Raw genomic sequence first — 12,980 nt, forward strand, 5'->3', positions numbered from 1 at the left:
GCAGAAGAGGTATCTTGGAGTAATTTTGAGTCTCTGATTATTCCCTGTTCAGTATGAGCCAAAACAGCAGATGGAACATTAAGAATATTTTTTTTAAATAATCTGAGAACAAAAAGGAAAAACTATCACTAGAGATTTAGAAAGCAACACCACGGGCATACATGTTGTGTACTGGATTCCATTCTTGTTACCCCTCCCACACCATGTCAAGAAGAGGAGGAGACTTCTTAATTCAGCCTTTACAGAGCTAAATATTGTCACCTAACATGCTCCCTCTTTGCTATTTTATCCTGTACAAGAATTTTTGTGCTTAGTACATACATTTTTAAAATTCTTATCTGACATGAAAACACTAATTGTCAGTAAAAAAGCAAGGTTATCAGCACACACTACTGGAAGGTGCTCTATTTACAAAGATGTCCTTGCATTAGAAAGTATCACAGTGCATAAGAGGGTCTTTTAGAGCTGTATGGGAGACATGCTGGGGAGACAGACAGTTGGTCTGACCCAGTAGTCATTTTTCTGTTGCTGCATTCAGTCTGAAGAGTAAAAATTTAATAGTGGGATGGCTGTGTTAAAGAGAAAGAATCTTGGCATTACCCTACCATGCAGTTCTGCAGCTCACCACCCTTTCTCTTTTCTTTCTACAGATGACTGCAACGCAAGAGGATATGTTTTCCCTTGCAGTTCAGGTTAGTGTTAACAGGCTTGCAAGGTGGGACCCGCTGAAAGAGAGCAGAAGACTTGTGTCAAGCAAGCAAAGCAGCCCACTTCTGCTTTGTATTTAATTTCATTATGTGCTGTAGAGCCTTCTTGGACTGCAGGTTGAATTGGGACCTGCTGTACTAGTTGTGGGCACAGTTTCTAGTCCAGGTGTAACCTCAATGCAGCTCAAGGCTTGAGCATGCCATGGAAGATTAAAAGGATCTATTTTTATTCCATTACGTGTACTCCTCATACATGCAGTCCTTGCATCATCCCAAATCTGAATGCACTTGGAAATGCCTATGTCGATGACAAAAAGGTGTTGCAACTCATCCCCTAAAACCTCTTAGTCCTTAGAGAGCTTCCTTAAAATCCATCAGGCACCTTGCCTTTTCTTGCTCTTATTTTTTCTACAGATGTCTTAAAGAAGGGTCGCTAATAGAATGCCCTGGCTCTGCAACAAGTGATCTGAGTTTTCTGCTTCCATAAGGAAAACTTCATTGTCCTGGCTTTCCTCTTCCCTACAGTGTTGGACACACCCTATTTCCTTTGGTTTATGTCATAAGTTTCTATGTGAAACCTAGCTTGCTACACAGTAGTCTGCGATCAAGTGAAATAAAGTATGTGGAACCTGTAAAGAAGTGGCTTGACAGCTGAGGAAGTCTGCACAGATTTTAATGCCCGAAAAAGAGAGAAACATTACTTAGGTCATAGTTACATATTTGCTTTTGGTCACCATAGTGGCTGAAAACTTCCTCTCCTCCCCGAGTCCCATCTCTGGGCTACCTTCTCAATTGAGTTAACACAACAGTTTGCAACCAAACTCGAAGCAAAAAAGGCATTTTTAGTCCTGATCTGGTTCACTACATGGCCCTGTGAATCATCTTTCTGTCCCAACTGAAGAGTAGGAACAGGCAAGGGGAGGCTAAGGGAGAAGCAGTTTACCAGTTCTTCCAGACAGAAAAGGACTGTGTAACAGTGCCTTATGAAGAGAGGCCATGAGACTGAAATAACATCCCCTCCAAATTCACTATGTGTTGTATGGCCTCTTGTTTGTTTCCAATTCTTATGTCAAGCAGGAGTATTTTAGAAAATCAAAAATGGCATGATCCTGCAGATCTCACTTTCAGATCCCAGTTCCATTAGATCAAGGGCTTCAGGATTTTCTTTCAATACCTTTTGCTTTAAAAGCAAGTCTGCCAAGCCATACAAAAGAAGGGTTAGATCTGGATGTGTTTGTGAGTCTGTTTTTTTTATGGCCTGTGCTTCCTTTTCTTTGGAAGCAAACATTTGTAATCTTTTAATGATACTGTTACCTTTCATAAAAAGAGGTAGCAATATTAGGCAGTGATGGACTCTGCATGCATGCATGCAGGATATGCAAAGCTAAAGCTGCTGCAGAAGTTTAATGCAAACAGAAGACAATAATAGATGTTACCGTGTAGCAAACTGTCTATGATCTTCCTGAGGTTGTGGTAGTTTCACCTTCCTGATGACATGGAAAATGGGTATTGAAGTCCTTACAGCTTCCTCTGTATACCTGTCTTGCAGAAGGGGATCAAGAAGCTAGCTAAGACAACCTCAGAAAGCTAACAGATTAAGATCATGTGCATATACTATGGGTATAGGGTAGACTAACACTTGTGTAACTAACTGCTGCATGTCACCGTCTTGCAGTGCCAGGACTGGGGTAGTACCTGAAGGGCATCATAGGACCTGCACTGCAGGTGTGTTCCTGGCACTGGTGCAAGAAAAGAATGCTGTTCCCTCAAGACACAAACTGAGCAACAAATGATGCCCAGGAGATAAGAGTCTGGAAGATGAAAAAAGGGCCTACATGTCTCAAAGAGACCAGGAGTTGCAGAAGAGCCCTTGGTGCTAACACAATTTGTCTAGGAGGATTGGCAGAGGAAGGCAGAGACCTTCCAATCCATATTCCACCTGTAGGTTTGCTCCAGCTGTGGACCTGAACTCAGCTGGAGACAGCACAAAAAAGATATTGCGATCCTGTATGCAGTTGACTGTACCTGCAAATTCCCCTCTTCTGTCTCGTACGGGGCTTCCCACCACTTTTACTGCTGGTGCCTGAAAATTGCAGCAGTGGAAATTCTCCTTACCTGGATAAAACTAATCAGCCCTGACCCAGGAACAAACATCCTCCAACCACTCTTCTTCCTCTCTCCCTCCCTCTTGGAAGGGGGGATCCTGCAGCAGAGGGTGGAAATGAGGAGAGAGGAGGAGAGGGAGAGTTTGGGGATTTGGGTCAGGTGGGCTGTATGGGGATGTAGGGTGGGGAAGGGTGACAGGGCCCTCTTGGGTGAGTAGGGACATTGGGATGGAACTCTAGGTGTCGGGGAACCCAGGGGCAAGGCAGGACCCTGCTTCCCCCACCCCTATCAATGTGGCCAGTCCCATCTTCTCACTGCCCTGGCTGCCAAACTGCCCTAAGATCTCTGCCTGGTCTTAGTGTCTGTACCTTCACTACCCCCCTGCACTCCCACTTCCCCCCAGTCCCTTTCCTCCCATTCTCACATACCTCATTTTCTCCTTCCCTCTATCACCTGCACCAAGATCCTCTCTCTGTAGGATGTCTCCTGCTCTGAAACCTGCTAACACTCCTGCAAAGGTTCCAGCCCACCCCTGCTCTCCTCTGCCCAGTAGTGTTCCTTGTCAACCCCTACATGCAGCTGAGGGGCAATTATTCCTGGTTATCTGCTTCCCCTTCACATTGCCCTCTTCCTCCGCTGTCCGCAATGTAACCCCAAGTCCCAGTGCCCACATGGCCTGCCTAAACTGCTACCACAGCTGCTTGTTCAAAGCACTTTTGTTCCCAAAAGGTCCCTGCCTCTTCCAAAATTCTCTGCCTGCCCAAGCATTCTGTCCACCTGTGTGTTTCTTCTCTCTTCACTTTAATGGTTGGTAAATTTGTCTTTCCCTAGTTGATCTAACCCTCCTGTCTACTGTATATGCCTCTTTCCTGTCTGTGGAAGACCCCTGCTACTTTTTCTCCTGCTTTTTAATTCTGCCTTTGCCTTCTCTTACTTCATTCATTACTTTGTATTTCTCCATGTCCCCTTTAGGCAAATAAATTTTTCATGCATAACATACATTTCTGCAGTTGGAATCCTTTTCATTTTCAACTCTCCCTCTGAATTGTAATGGTCCCCTTTCTTTGTTTGCTTTGTTTGTGTACCCAAGCATCCCACACTGAACACATTGAAAGTTTAGTTCTAACTACACATTCTTTACTCTCATCTTTTGTATCGTGCACCACTACTCAGTGTTCATCTTTTTCTGTAAACCATCGGAAATTAATGTCTCCGTAGGTGTGATATGTAGTATCGCTTTCCTTTCCCCCTCTTCTTTTTGGAAAAAAATGCAGAGTGACTGTAACAGGCCCTTCCTGTTTTCTTTGAAGATCATCATCTCCCTGTCTTGGACTCTGACTTACATGAACACTTCCCATAAAATTGAGTTAATTTTTCCCATTTCTACTACCTATGCCCAGGCCTTCTGGATGGGTCATTCAACAGCCTCAGTCAGTCTGTTTGTTTAGAACTCTGGCAACACCCAGTCCAATCCTGTCAAGATATTAACCCAGGTGGCTAATCCTTACCTGTGGCACTATTAAAAAAAACATACCAGGATAACAATCCAGGAATTGCAACATATCCAACAGGAAGAGTAGAGTGCATGCAGATGGCTCATCAGGATATGCAATGGCATTAGCAGGGTAGCATACATAAAAGTGGGATACTAGATAAGAAAAAATGGATACTAGTTTTGTAGAGCTGATTACCAAGGGAGAAGTTACCAGGACAGTCATGCCATAAATATGAAGTTAACAAGCCCAGAACCAATAGAGAAAAAGTGAACAATGTGGGCTGCGTATTTGGGAGGTGATGACTCTCCTAAAGAAGAAGTACCTAGGAGAGAAAAAAGGGGAGAAAGGAATATAAAGTGAAGCAAATCATGTGACCAGGGTTGTTTGGGGGATTCCCTGTGTAGCAACCCTTTGCATGATCAACACAGCTTGCAAGAGGACAGCAAATCTATTTTATTCTCTGACCATCCAAGAGCAATCTGTCCATAAAGTGGGCCGAGCCAGCCCTTCCTACCCTGCTCATCATTGTTCTAGGGGCTGTCAAGTAAGGGCAGGAAAAAAGGAAAAAGAAGTCTCACAGCAGTACCTAATGAGCATTTAGGTGAGGTAGAAAGCCTGAGGAACCAAGTGATTCTGTAGACAACTGATACAAAAAAAGGACAGGGCTGAGTTCAAGCGAGCAAAAACATAAAGGAACTGGAAGGGGCCTCTAAGGAGCATTGCCCTAGGATTGTCCCTTCCCAAGACATCATGGAAGTCAATAGGCACTGTTTGACAGTGCTCTGCCAATGAACAGGAAAGGACAAGGGAGCAAAGTGGGTCCTACAGTCTCACAGTTGCCTTCCTGACAAGTTTCTTCCTCTGTGTATTTGGGCTAGACTGAAGAACTCTGGGAGGAAGGTCCCCTGATCTGGTTGAAGATAGGGAGGTTATAAATGAAAACCAAAGGCTGCAACCTAGTGCACTCAGTGTGCCCGTGAGCCAGGCTCTCCTGTCTCTAAATGGGCATATATCAAGGGTCTGTTTTACAGTTTATATCTTTAGATGACCATGAAACTAGAGCTAAAGAGAAACAGGCTCACTAAGATTCCTGCCTTTCTGATGACAGGAAGTCTTGCCACCTTGCACCTGCTTGGGATAGATAAGTAAGGAAATTAAGTGTGAAATTTGAATACAAACTGGTGTTTCTGGGCTGTGGTTTCAAATCCAATTGATATTATTCAGCTGCATATGAGAGAGGCTGAGGAAGCTGGCAAAGCAGAGGGTTGAAAAAGAGCTGCTGCATGGCAAGCTTCCCTAAGATAGGAGTGTACAGTAGAAGACAGTGAGGTCTTCACCTCTTGGAGCAAATATTAGGGAATACAGTAAGTGGCTAGTCTGTGCTGGGTGGGCAATGTGATGCTTGGTCAGTTCTGCTGACTGTAGAAAGGTGCTCCCTGTTGTTGGTGACATCCATAGGAAATATCTTCCAGAGCAGGAAAGGAACCTTTGCTATGTGTAAGCAAAGGTGGGGTATGAGTAGCTGGCAGATGGCCAGGAGACTTCCTCCCATCACCTCACCATAGCTGCTGTGTGGGTCTTGGTTGACCAGATGGCCTGGAGGCCACTGGGAAATTTCCTGCAAAGTTTTGCAGCTTCACCCAGCAAAATAGAAGGTCCTGAAAAGCATAGCATAGCAGGCAGCTAACAGGCAATCTGTTAACTAGCACTTCAGATAGCAAGGGATTTTTCTGCAAAGAAAAGCTTTTAAAAGGAATTGGTAGTAGGCCCCTTAAAAGGAGGACTGTAAACACACAATAAAGTCCCAAATGGATTCTGACCTTGTTAGGGTGCTATTATAAAAAATAAACAGCATACTTAAAATCTATACGTGAAGAAAAGAGTTTGTACAATGAACAGGTAGAGATCTGATGAAGCATTGATAAATCATAAAGGTTTGATATGTGTGGCTTACTTGGGCCTTTGTGGTTATCTGCCAGTGCTGTGCAAATAAGACTGAAAGACTACACTGCTTCTAGTTGGGGCAGAAGAGATCAGTTTCCTAGACTTTCACAGAGTCTCTGCAATGGTCATATAGAAAGCTGAAAGGAGCCCTCATCCAGAGAGAAGTTAGGACACAGGACAAATGACTTGTCTGTTGTCACTCAGTTGCAAGCTTGGACACATGCCTTCTTTCCTGACTCATGCATATTAGTGTATGCTCAACTAATATGCTCCAGTTTGGAATCAGAGCAATTGTTTGTGAATCTGCCTTCCTTATTTCTTTGACTTTTTTCCCCAAAACAGGGAAGAAATACAAAACTGTAGAGCTGTGGTTTGGAACTGTAAGGTTTGTTGCTGGGGACTGTTGACAATATAGGGAATCTAAAGTTTATTTAAAGGGTTTTCTTTTTTCTTCTTTTTGAGGTAAACAATGACCTGGATTTTTCTCTTGTAGCTGCAGAACAACAACAGATTTTTAAAATAGCTACTACTTAGAACCATGTGAGACTCCATGGATCCATCTCTGTGATTTGTAGTGTCTCTGTGCAAGGTAAGAATATCTGTAGACTCACATGTGATAGGTTGCTAATTTTTAATCTCATTCTATAGGTTAGTTTTCTAGTAAGCACAAATAGTGGCATCAAGATGTTTTTATCAACCCACAGTTAAATCCAAAACATGCAATAGATGAATAAGTAATTTTTAAAGCATGCTTGGATTTCTTTTGCTAATGTCGTTTGTTTCAATTTAAGGCTAGAAGCCCTGGAATGTGGCTTACCTTTGTCATTCAAAGAGGCTTCTTTTGTGAGAAAAGTCTAAAACTTGTGACTTCTTGTGTTGTACAGTCTGCCACACAGTGGGCTTATTTGCATACTCCTTCTTATGTCAATAAGCAATGTAGTTGATACTTGTCTTGAGGGCCAAGCCCAGTAACATTTGGAAGTAAACTGATATGTATCAGCTTTTGCTTGTTGACCTGGTTTTCTTTTCATATGCAGTTCACATCTTAAAGGTGGTGGTGAGGAGAAGGGTGCCTTCAGGGTACTACGGGTAACTGACCCCTGGTGCTGGCTTCTCACACAGAGACAGAGGATTCTGATCTTCCCTTTATGTGTTCCAACTTCCCACTCCCTGAAGTGAGCAGAAAGGGGGTTTAGCATGCATTGACCAGTTTTTCTGAGGGATGGGAAACAAAGATGAGGTTGCAGCCTCTCTACTTTCTCAGCTTGCAAACTTGGAGAAGCCTTGTAATAGTAGGAAGCACAGATTCACACTAGGATCAGCCATGCAGGAAATAACATGTAGGGCAGGGATATGGGAGAGGTGGTGTATAAAGACTTGTCTAAAAAGTGGGGCTGGAGAGGTCAGAGGAGGACTTAGAAACCAGTATTATACTGAAAAGCAGGTTCATTCACCTGGTGTGTGAAATGCCAAACTACACACAAAGCAGAGGTATTTTATTTAATTCATTTTTGTGCAAAGATTGGTGGTAGGTGGTAACCACAAAGCTAGCTCCCCGCACCGAGAACTATGAGGCATTTATACAGTTAAATGTGTCGGTCACAGCTAATATTCACATGCCTCAGCTAATAATCGGTTAATTTCTTTCTCACTTCGATGTAAAGGTACAGATCACTTCTAATTTTCCACACAGGCTCAGACAGTAAGGGATTTACTAGAGGGGGGCGGCGGTTCCTGGCCTATGGGCCTGAGTTTTAGTATTATAATGAGGATAGTTCCCCTACTGGGCACTTTGTTTTAGTTCTTATCAACATCTCGATTAGTTGTTCTCCTTGACTATACAGTTTATCACCCATTCCTAGCGGCTTCTGAGGTGGGATGTTTGCTTTGATCAGTCTCTCAGCTCTCCTCAGGGATATAGTTGTAAAACAAATGCTTCTCTGTCTCTCAGTTCCTGTCTCTGGCCGTCAAATTCTGTTTTGCTAAGCTCACATAGTTCATTGTTATGGCTTAGCGGAAAATTCCAAAAATTCAATTTTCTTCAGGGTATCACCAGCACAGTCAGATGAACTTTTGCTCAGAGACAGGTCAGTATGGCAGTTAGATCCTGGGGTTGCTATGATCATCTCCTGTCTAGCTTCTTCCTTTTGGAGATGGTGATTGGCCATTCTGGCCAGGGTTAGCAGAGGGTTTTTTAAGAGAACCAGTGATGTGGTGAGGCTGTGGATGGACTGGTGTCTATGCGTGGGAAGGACACCAAAAGCAGTGATCTGGGCAGCCTGTAAGAAGTACATTGCAGTACACTGCAGTAACTGCAAATGTAGACTTACCCCACTTATATGCCCCAGTAAACTGGGAACAATGTCAACCTCTTCTTTGAGCAGTAAGACATCTCAGGCTTGGAGGTCGATCAGAATCAGGTTTCTGGCTCCCTTTGCACCTCCATGGTATAGATCTGAGGATTAACTCTTGGTGGCCGGGGTTGGTACATTACAAGTTGCCATCATCCCTTGATATCCTGCAGAAAATTAAAATTTCCACTAGGTGATAAAAATGGACCATGTGAACGTTGCAAAACAGAATCTGGCAGTCAGAGGAGGGAACTGAGAAAAAAAGGAAACATTTGTTTTATGACTATATCCTTGAAGAAGAACTGAGAGACTAATAGAATGGAACATCCTGCCTCAGAAGGTGCCGAAAGCTGGGTGATGTCAGTCAAAACTGCGGTAATGATGTCACCGAAATCGGGAATAAACCTCGTAACACCAATGTAGTGTTAAAAGGCAGGCATTCTTTATTCACGGCGCCGGATGCACGGGGGATCGCTCCACCTAACGTGCATACTGCAGATTACATCAACAAAAACTTATATCGTCTGGTTACATACCTATGCGTCAAATTTCCCGGAACTAATTGTCATATTTACATAGTCATTACGCATGTGTCCTTGAAAGCTGAGGGGCATCTCCGGTGGTCCCTGGTGGTCTCTTCTGGTCATATCAAGTGTCCTTTGATTGACCCCTTCTTACGTGCATGCGCACTGCTAATGTAGCTTGTTTCTTTCTCCATAGCACCCAAGCGGAATGTAAAGTATGTAAGGTAGGACACCCTTCACCAAGGTTTCTAAAACACACCACCAACCTGTTACTTTGGTTACATTAAAACACTCCTCAACCTATTATTAAAATGGATAGGATACATAGGTAGTAGCTTAGTAATAATGTTAGCATTTTAACTGTCCCATAGCAATAGTGTTAGTGTTTTATCTGTCCCATCACCTTGGTTTCAAAGACTAAGATACAGATCAAAGAATGCATAACAAAACCACTACTATCTTGGTTACAACTAGGGGAAAGGTAAAGGTGGCAGGGGGAGATCATGACCACCGACTGAATTCAGGACTGAGAATACTCCCCGCCGCCGCCCAGAGGATGCATGCTAATTTACATAGCTAGTGAGGCTAATTAAAATACAGCTAGCAGATAACAGATGAGATTGCAATTACTAACAAATGAATATTAATTTAGGTGGGTTTTTACTAAACATGTAAGAATATAAATACCTTGTCGTTTCTTCGTGCCATGTGGTAACTTTGTAGAGTTACCACCTAGCACCCATCTTTATGCAAATATGAAATGAATAAAATACCTCTGCTCTGCATGTATTTTGGCATATTGCATACCAAGTGAACGATCCCGCTTTTAGGAGAACACCCTGACAGTGTGTATGAAAACTCCAGTCTTCCCCACTACAAGAGAAAGGGTTTTCTTTTGAGGTACCTGAAGGTGATGGTCTCATTTCCAGGCTGAAGTGAGTAAATAAGCATGGGAATGGGAAAGAGGGCAAATGCAGGTACGTCTGCTGGATGTCCATATATATGCTTGTACTATATGAATCTGTACAGTGCAGTGTGCAGACTCATCTTTATGCTAGGCAGTCCTGTTGACTCACCTGTGTATGAGGTGCCTTTGCTACCACTGTCTTCCTGAGAAACTGGAAAAAAAGTGAGCTCAGAAGGTGCACTTTTCCTGCAGGGCCACCGGGTGCCACCATCGCTCCGCGGCTTGCTCTGCAAGATGCCGTTTCTCCAGCAAAACCCCTTTGCTAAGATGGGTTGGAGTGGGAATAAAAATATCACTGAAATGAAAATGGGCTGCTTCTTGCCAAGAAGCCCAGAGCCGGGAGGATCTGCATGTAAAGTATGAGCAAGCGATGCTACCTGTGAAACGAATCCTGGCTTCTACTTAAGGCATAGCACTTGACAGTTTTCCAGCCAGGCCCTATACCCAGTCTCACAAACCATAGCACTAGCCTCAGTGATGACAATTATAGGATAGAGCAAGTGCTTCATCAGGAGACACTAAAAAGGCCAGGATCCTACCATTTTATGAGCAGAATTTGGTGTGCAGATGAGGGTTTGAGGTTTACAAATATAAGGTGGTGGATAAAGTGAATGGAAAACTGTTCTGCAAATCTTTCCAGGGTGGACGGGGGGCATGTGATAAAACTAGTTGGTAATCAATTTAAAACAAACAAAAAAGGTACTTTACACTATAAGAACCTACTGCTACAAGACTTATGGAAGCGAATAATATCCACAGGTTCAAAAAGCTCATAGGCAAGCTAATGGAAAACCAATCTGTACCGAAGGGAACAGGTTGTGATGTATCCTCCGTTGTCCCTACTACCATGCTTGGATGTGGAAGTAGAACAAGGGGAATGGACTATAGATATTGTTCAGGTACACGTGCTCTCCCTGAAAAGTATGAAGGGCAGCTGAATCCAGTGGACTGAAAGATCCAGCGGCTTCTTTCATTCCTGGGCCAATGGAGACAAGCGGGAGCTTCTTACTTCTATTTCACATCCCACCGGTAGCAGGGTGGTGTGAAACTTCACAACAGACATGCACACACAGGTTAACACTGTTAGGACTTGACAGGCAGCCATAGAAACACGGACAGCATGAGCAAGTAGCCTCATCCCGCTCCAAGGACCAGTGCTAAGAGAAACGTGCCTTCACGGGTCTCTTGGGTTTCTGGACCCACAAACCTTTCATCCTACTTCCTGGCTAGGCAGACCTAAGTTTGTTTTGGATCACACACACGTGCACACAACAGACAGCACAATCACACAGGAAATAATTCAAATAATTTATTATGAATATAGTACAGACTGTGGTGATCCGGTGCAAAACTTGTCCAGACAAACATCCTGATTGCATTTGGCCAGCTTAGTTTATCCCTCTTTTGTTCGTCTCTGATCCACACCGATCCCTCCATTTACCATTACCCCAAACATACCAGTGTAGTCTTGTAAATCCTCAAATTCTCTTGATTGACACCAACATCCCCCCCGCCGAAGCACCCCGCAGTAAGTCCTAAAGCCTCTTTATTGCAGTAGTTCCCCTTCGTTTGCATAGATGCCACAGAGTTTCCTCCCTTGAATTGATTTCAGTGGGTTTTGCAACAGGGACAAATGGTCGTTCATCCAGTCGTTGAGGGTTTTAGGAGTGGTTGATTCGCAGGAATTACCTTGGCTGGGTTCCCCACCTTGTCATTGTTCCTTTGATCACTGTCTGACCTTTTATTTTGAACAGCCTTAAATATCTCCTATAGGGTGTGGTTTTTTTTGTGTTTTTTTTTGTTTGTTTGTTTTTAAGAGAATCAGCCAGACAGTTTTCCATCTGAATTAAAAAAGAACCCCCAGCATTTAGGGCAGGTGTGTTTGGTAACAGCCCGAACAATCCCCTGTACGGGATGTTTTGCCGCTTTTCAGGCAGCAGCAAATGCTATTCTGTGATTCTAAGTCAACGGGACTGGATCTCCTGTGCATTGATAGCCCGGCACATTCATCACTGAGCCAGGTGCGATGTTCTTGCCACAGGAAGCTCAAACATGTCATTTGCAGCAGCATTTATGATGCTCTTAGCCTCAGCGGTGCTCGAGCTTCTGCACCTTGATGGAGCATGAATCGTTTCTGCCTGTTCTTTACTTCTTCCCACCCGTCCTTGGTGCACGAGCCGTCACCCTTAAAGCTCTTACCGGGATGGGCCACCGGTCTGACTCGATAGGGCGTTTCTCGCTTTCTTAGTCATGCTGACTTACAACACTATTGTTGGAAGTGATTAAGTTTACCCTAGTCGGTCACTCTTACCCTTAGCCAGGCAACTGACAGAAGAACTGACGCTCTTCAGGAGTCACCCAGGGAAGCGAGGCTCAGGCGCCTGCACACAGCAGCCTCCCTTCTCAAAAAGTTGCCACCGAGCTCCGACACCGCGGGTTCTTACCCGGCTCACGCAGGTTCGCACAGTGCACCGCTCTGCGTGACCTGGGCAGAACCCCGCCCCCGGCACCGTTACTACCGCCGAGCCCTGTGTGCTCATCAAAGCTTGCTCCAGGTTCCAAGGCAAACATTTTACACCCTACATATAACGTCTAACAAGGTTAACGGGCCCCCGAAGGGCCAGCGGCAGAGCGCGTCCCAGCACTGGCTCCGAAGGCGGGACGGACCCTGCGCCGGCCTGCGGCGCTTGTCACGCCTCAGCGCCTTGGTCCCTCCCCGCAGCCCCGGCAGGGGCCGCCACCGAGGGACCAGGCTCCGCCCCTGCCCCGCCGTTCCCGCCGTTCCTCGGCCGCCGTCACCAAGGCAACGGCAAGCGGCGCCCGGGGAAGGGAGTCACGTGCCCGGAAGCGCCTCGAGGAAGGAAGTGACGGAGTGGCGGGGAGCC

The 12,980-nt window shown here is 44.8% G+C and overlaps 1 pseudogene; it reads left to right on the top strand.

Moving 5' to 3' along the window:
- Positions 1 to 944, top strand: part of LOC142054575 (alpha-2-macroglobulin-like protein 1) — a 37,356-nt pseudogene extending 36,412 nt beyond the window's left edge.
- The last annotated feature ends 12,036 nt before the right edge of the window (positions 945 to 12,980 follow it).

The sequence above is a fragment of the Phalacrocorax aristotelis genome, chromosome 1, assembly GCF_949628215.1.
Source record: "Phalacrocorax aristotelis chromosome 1, bGulAri2.1, whole genome shotgun sequence".
In the NCBI taxonomy this organism is placed as follows: domain Eukaryota; kingdom Metazoa; phylum Chordata; class Aves; order Suliformes; family Phalacrocoracidae; genus Phalacrocorax; species Phalacrocorax aristotelis.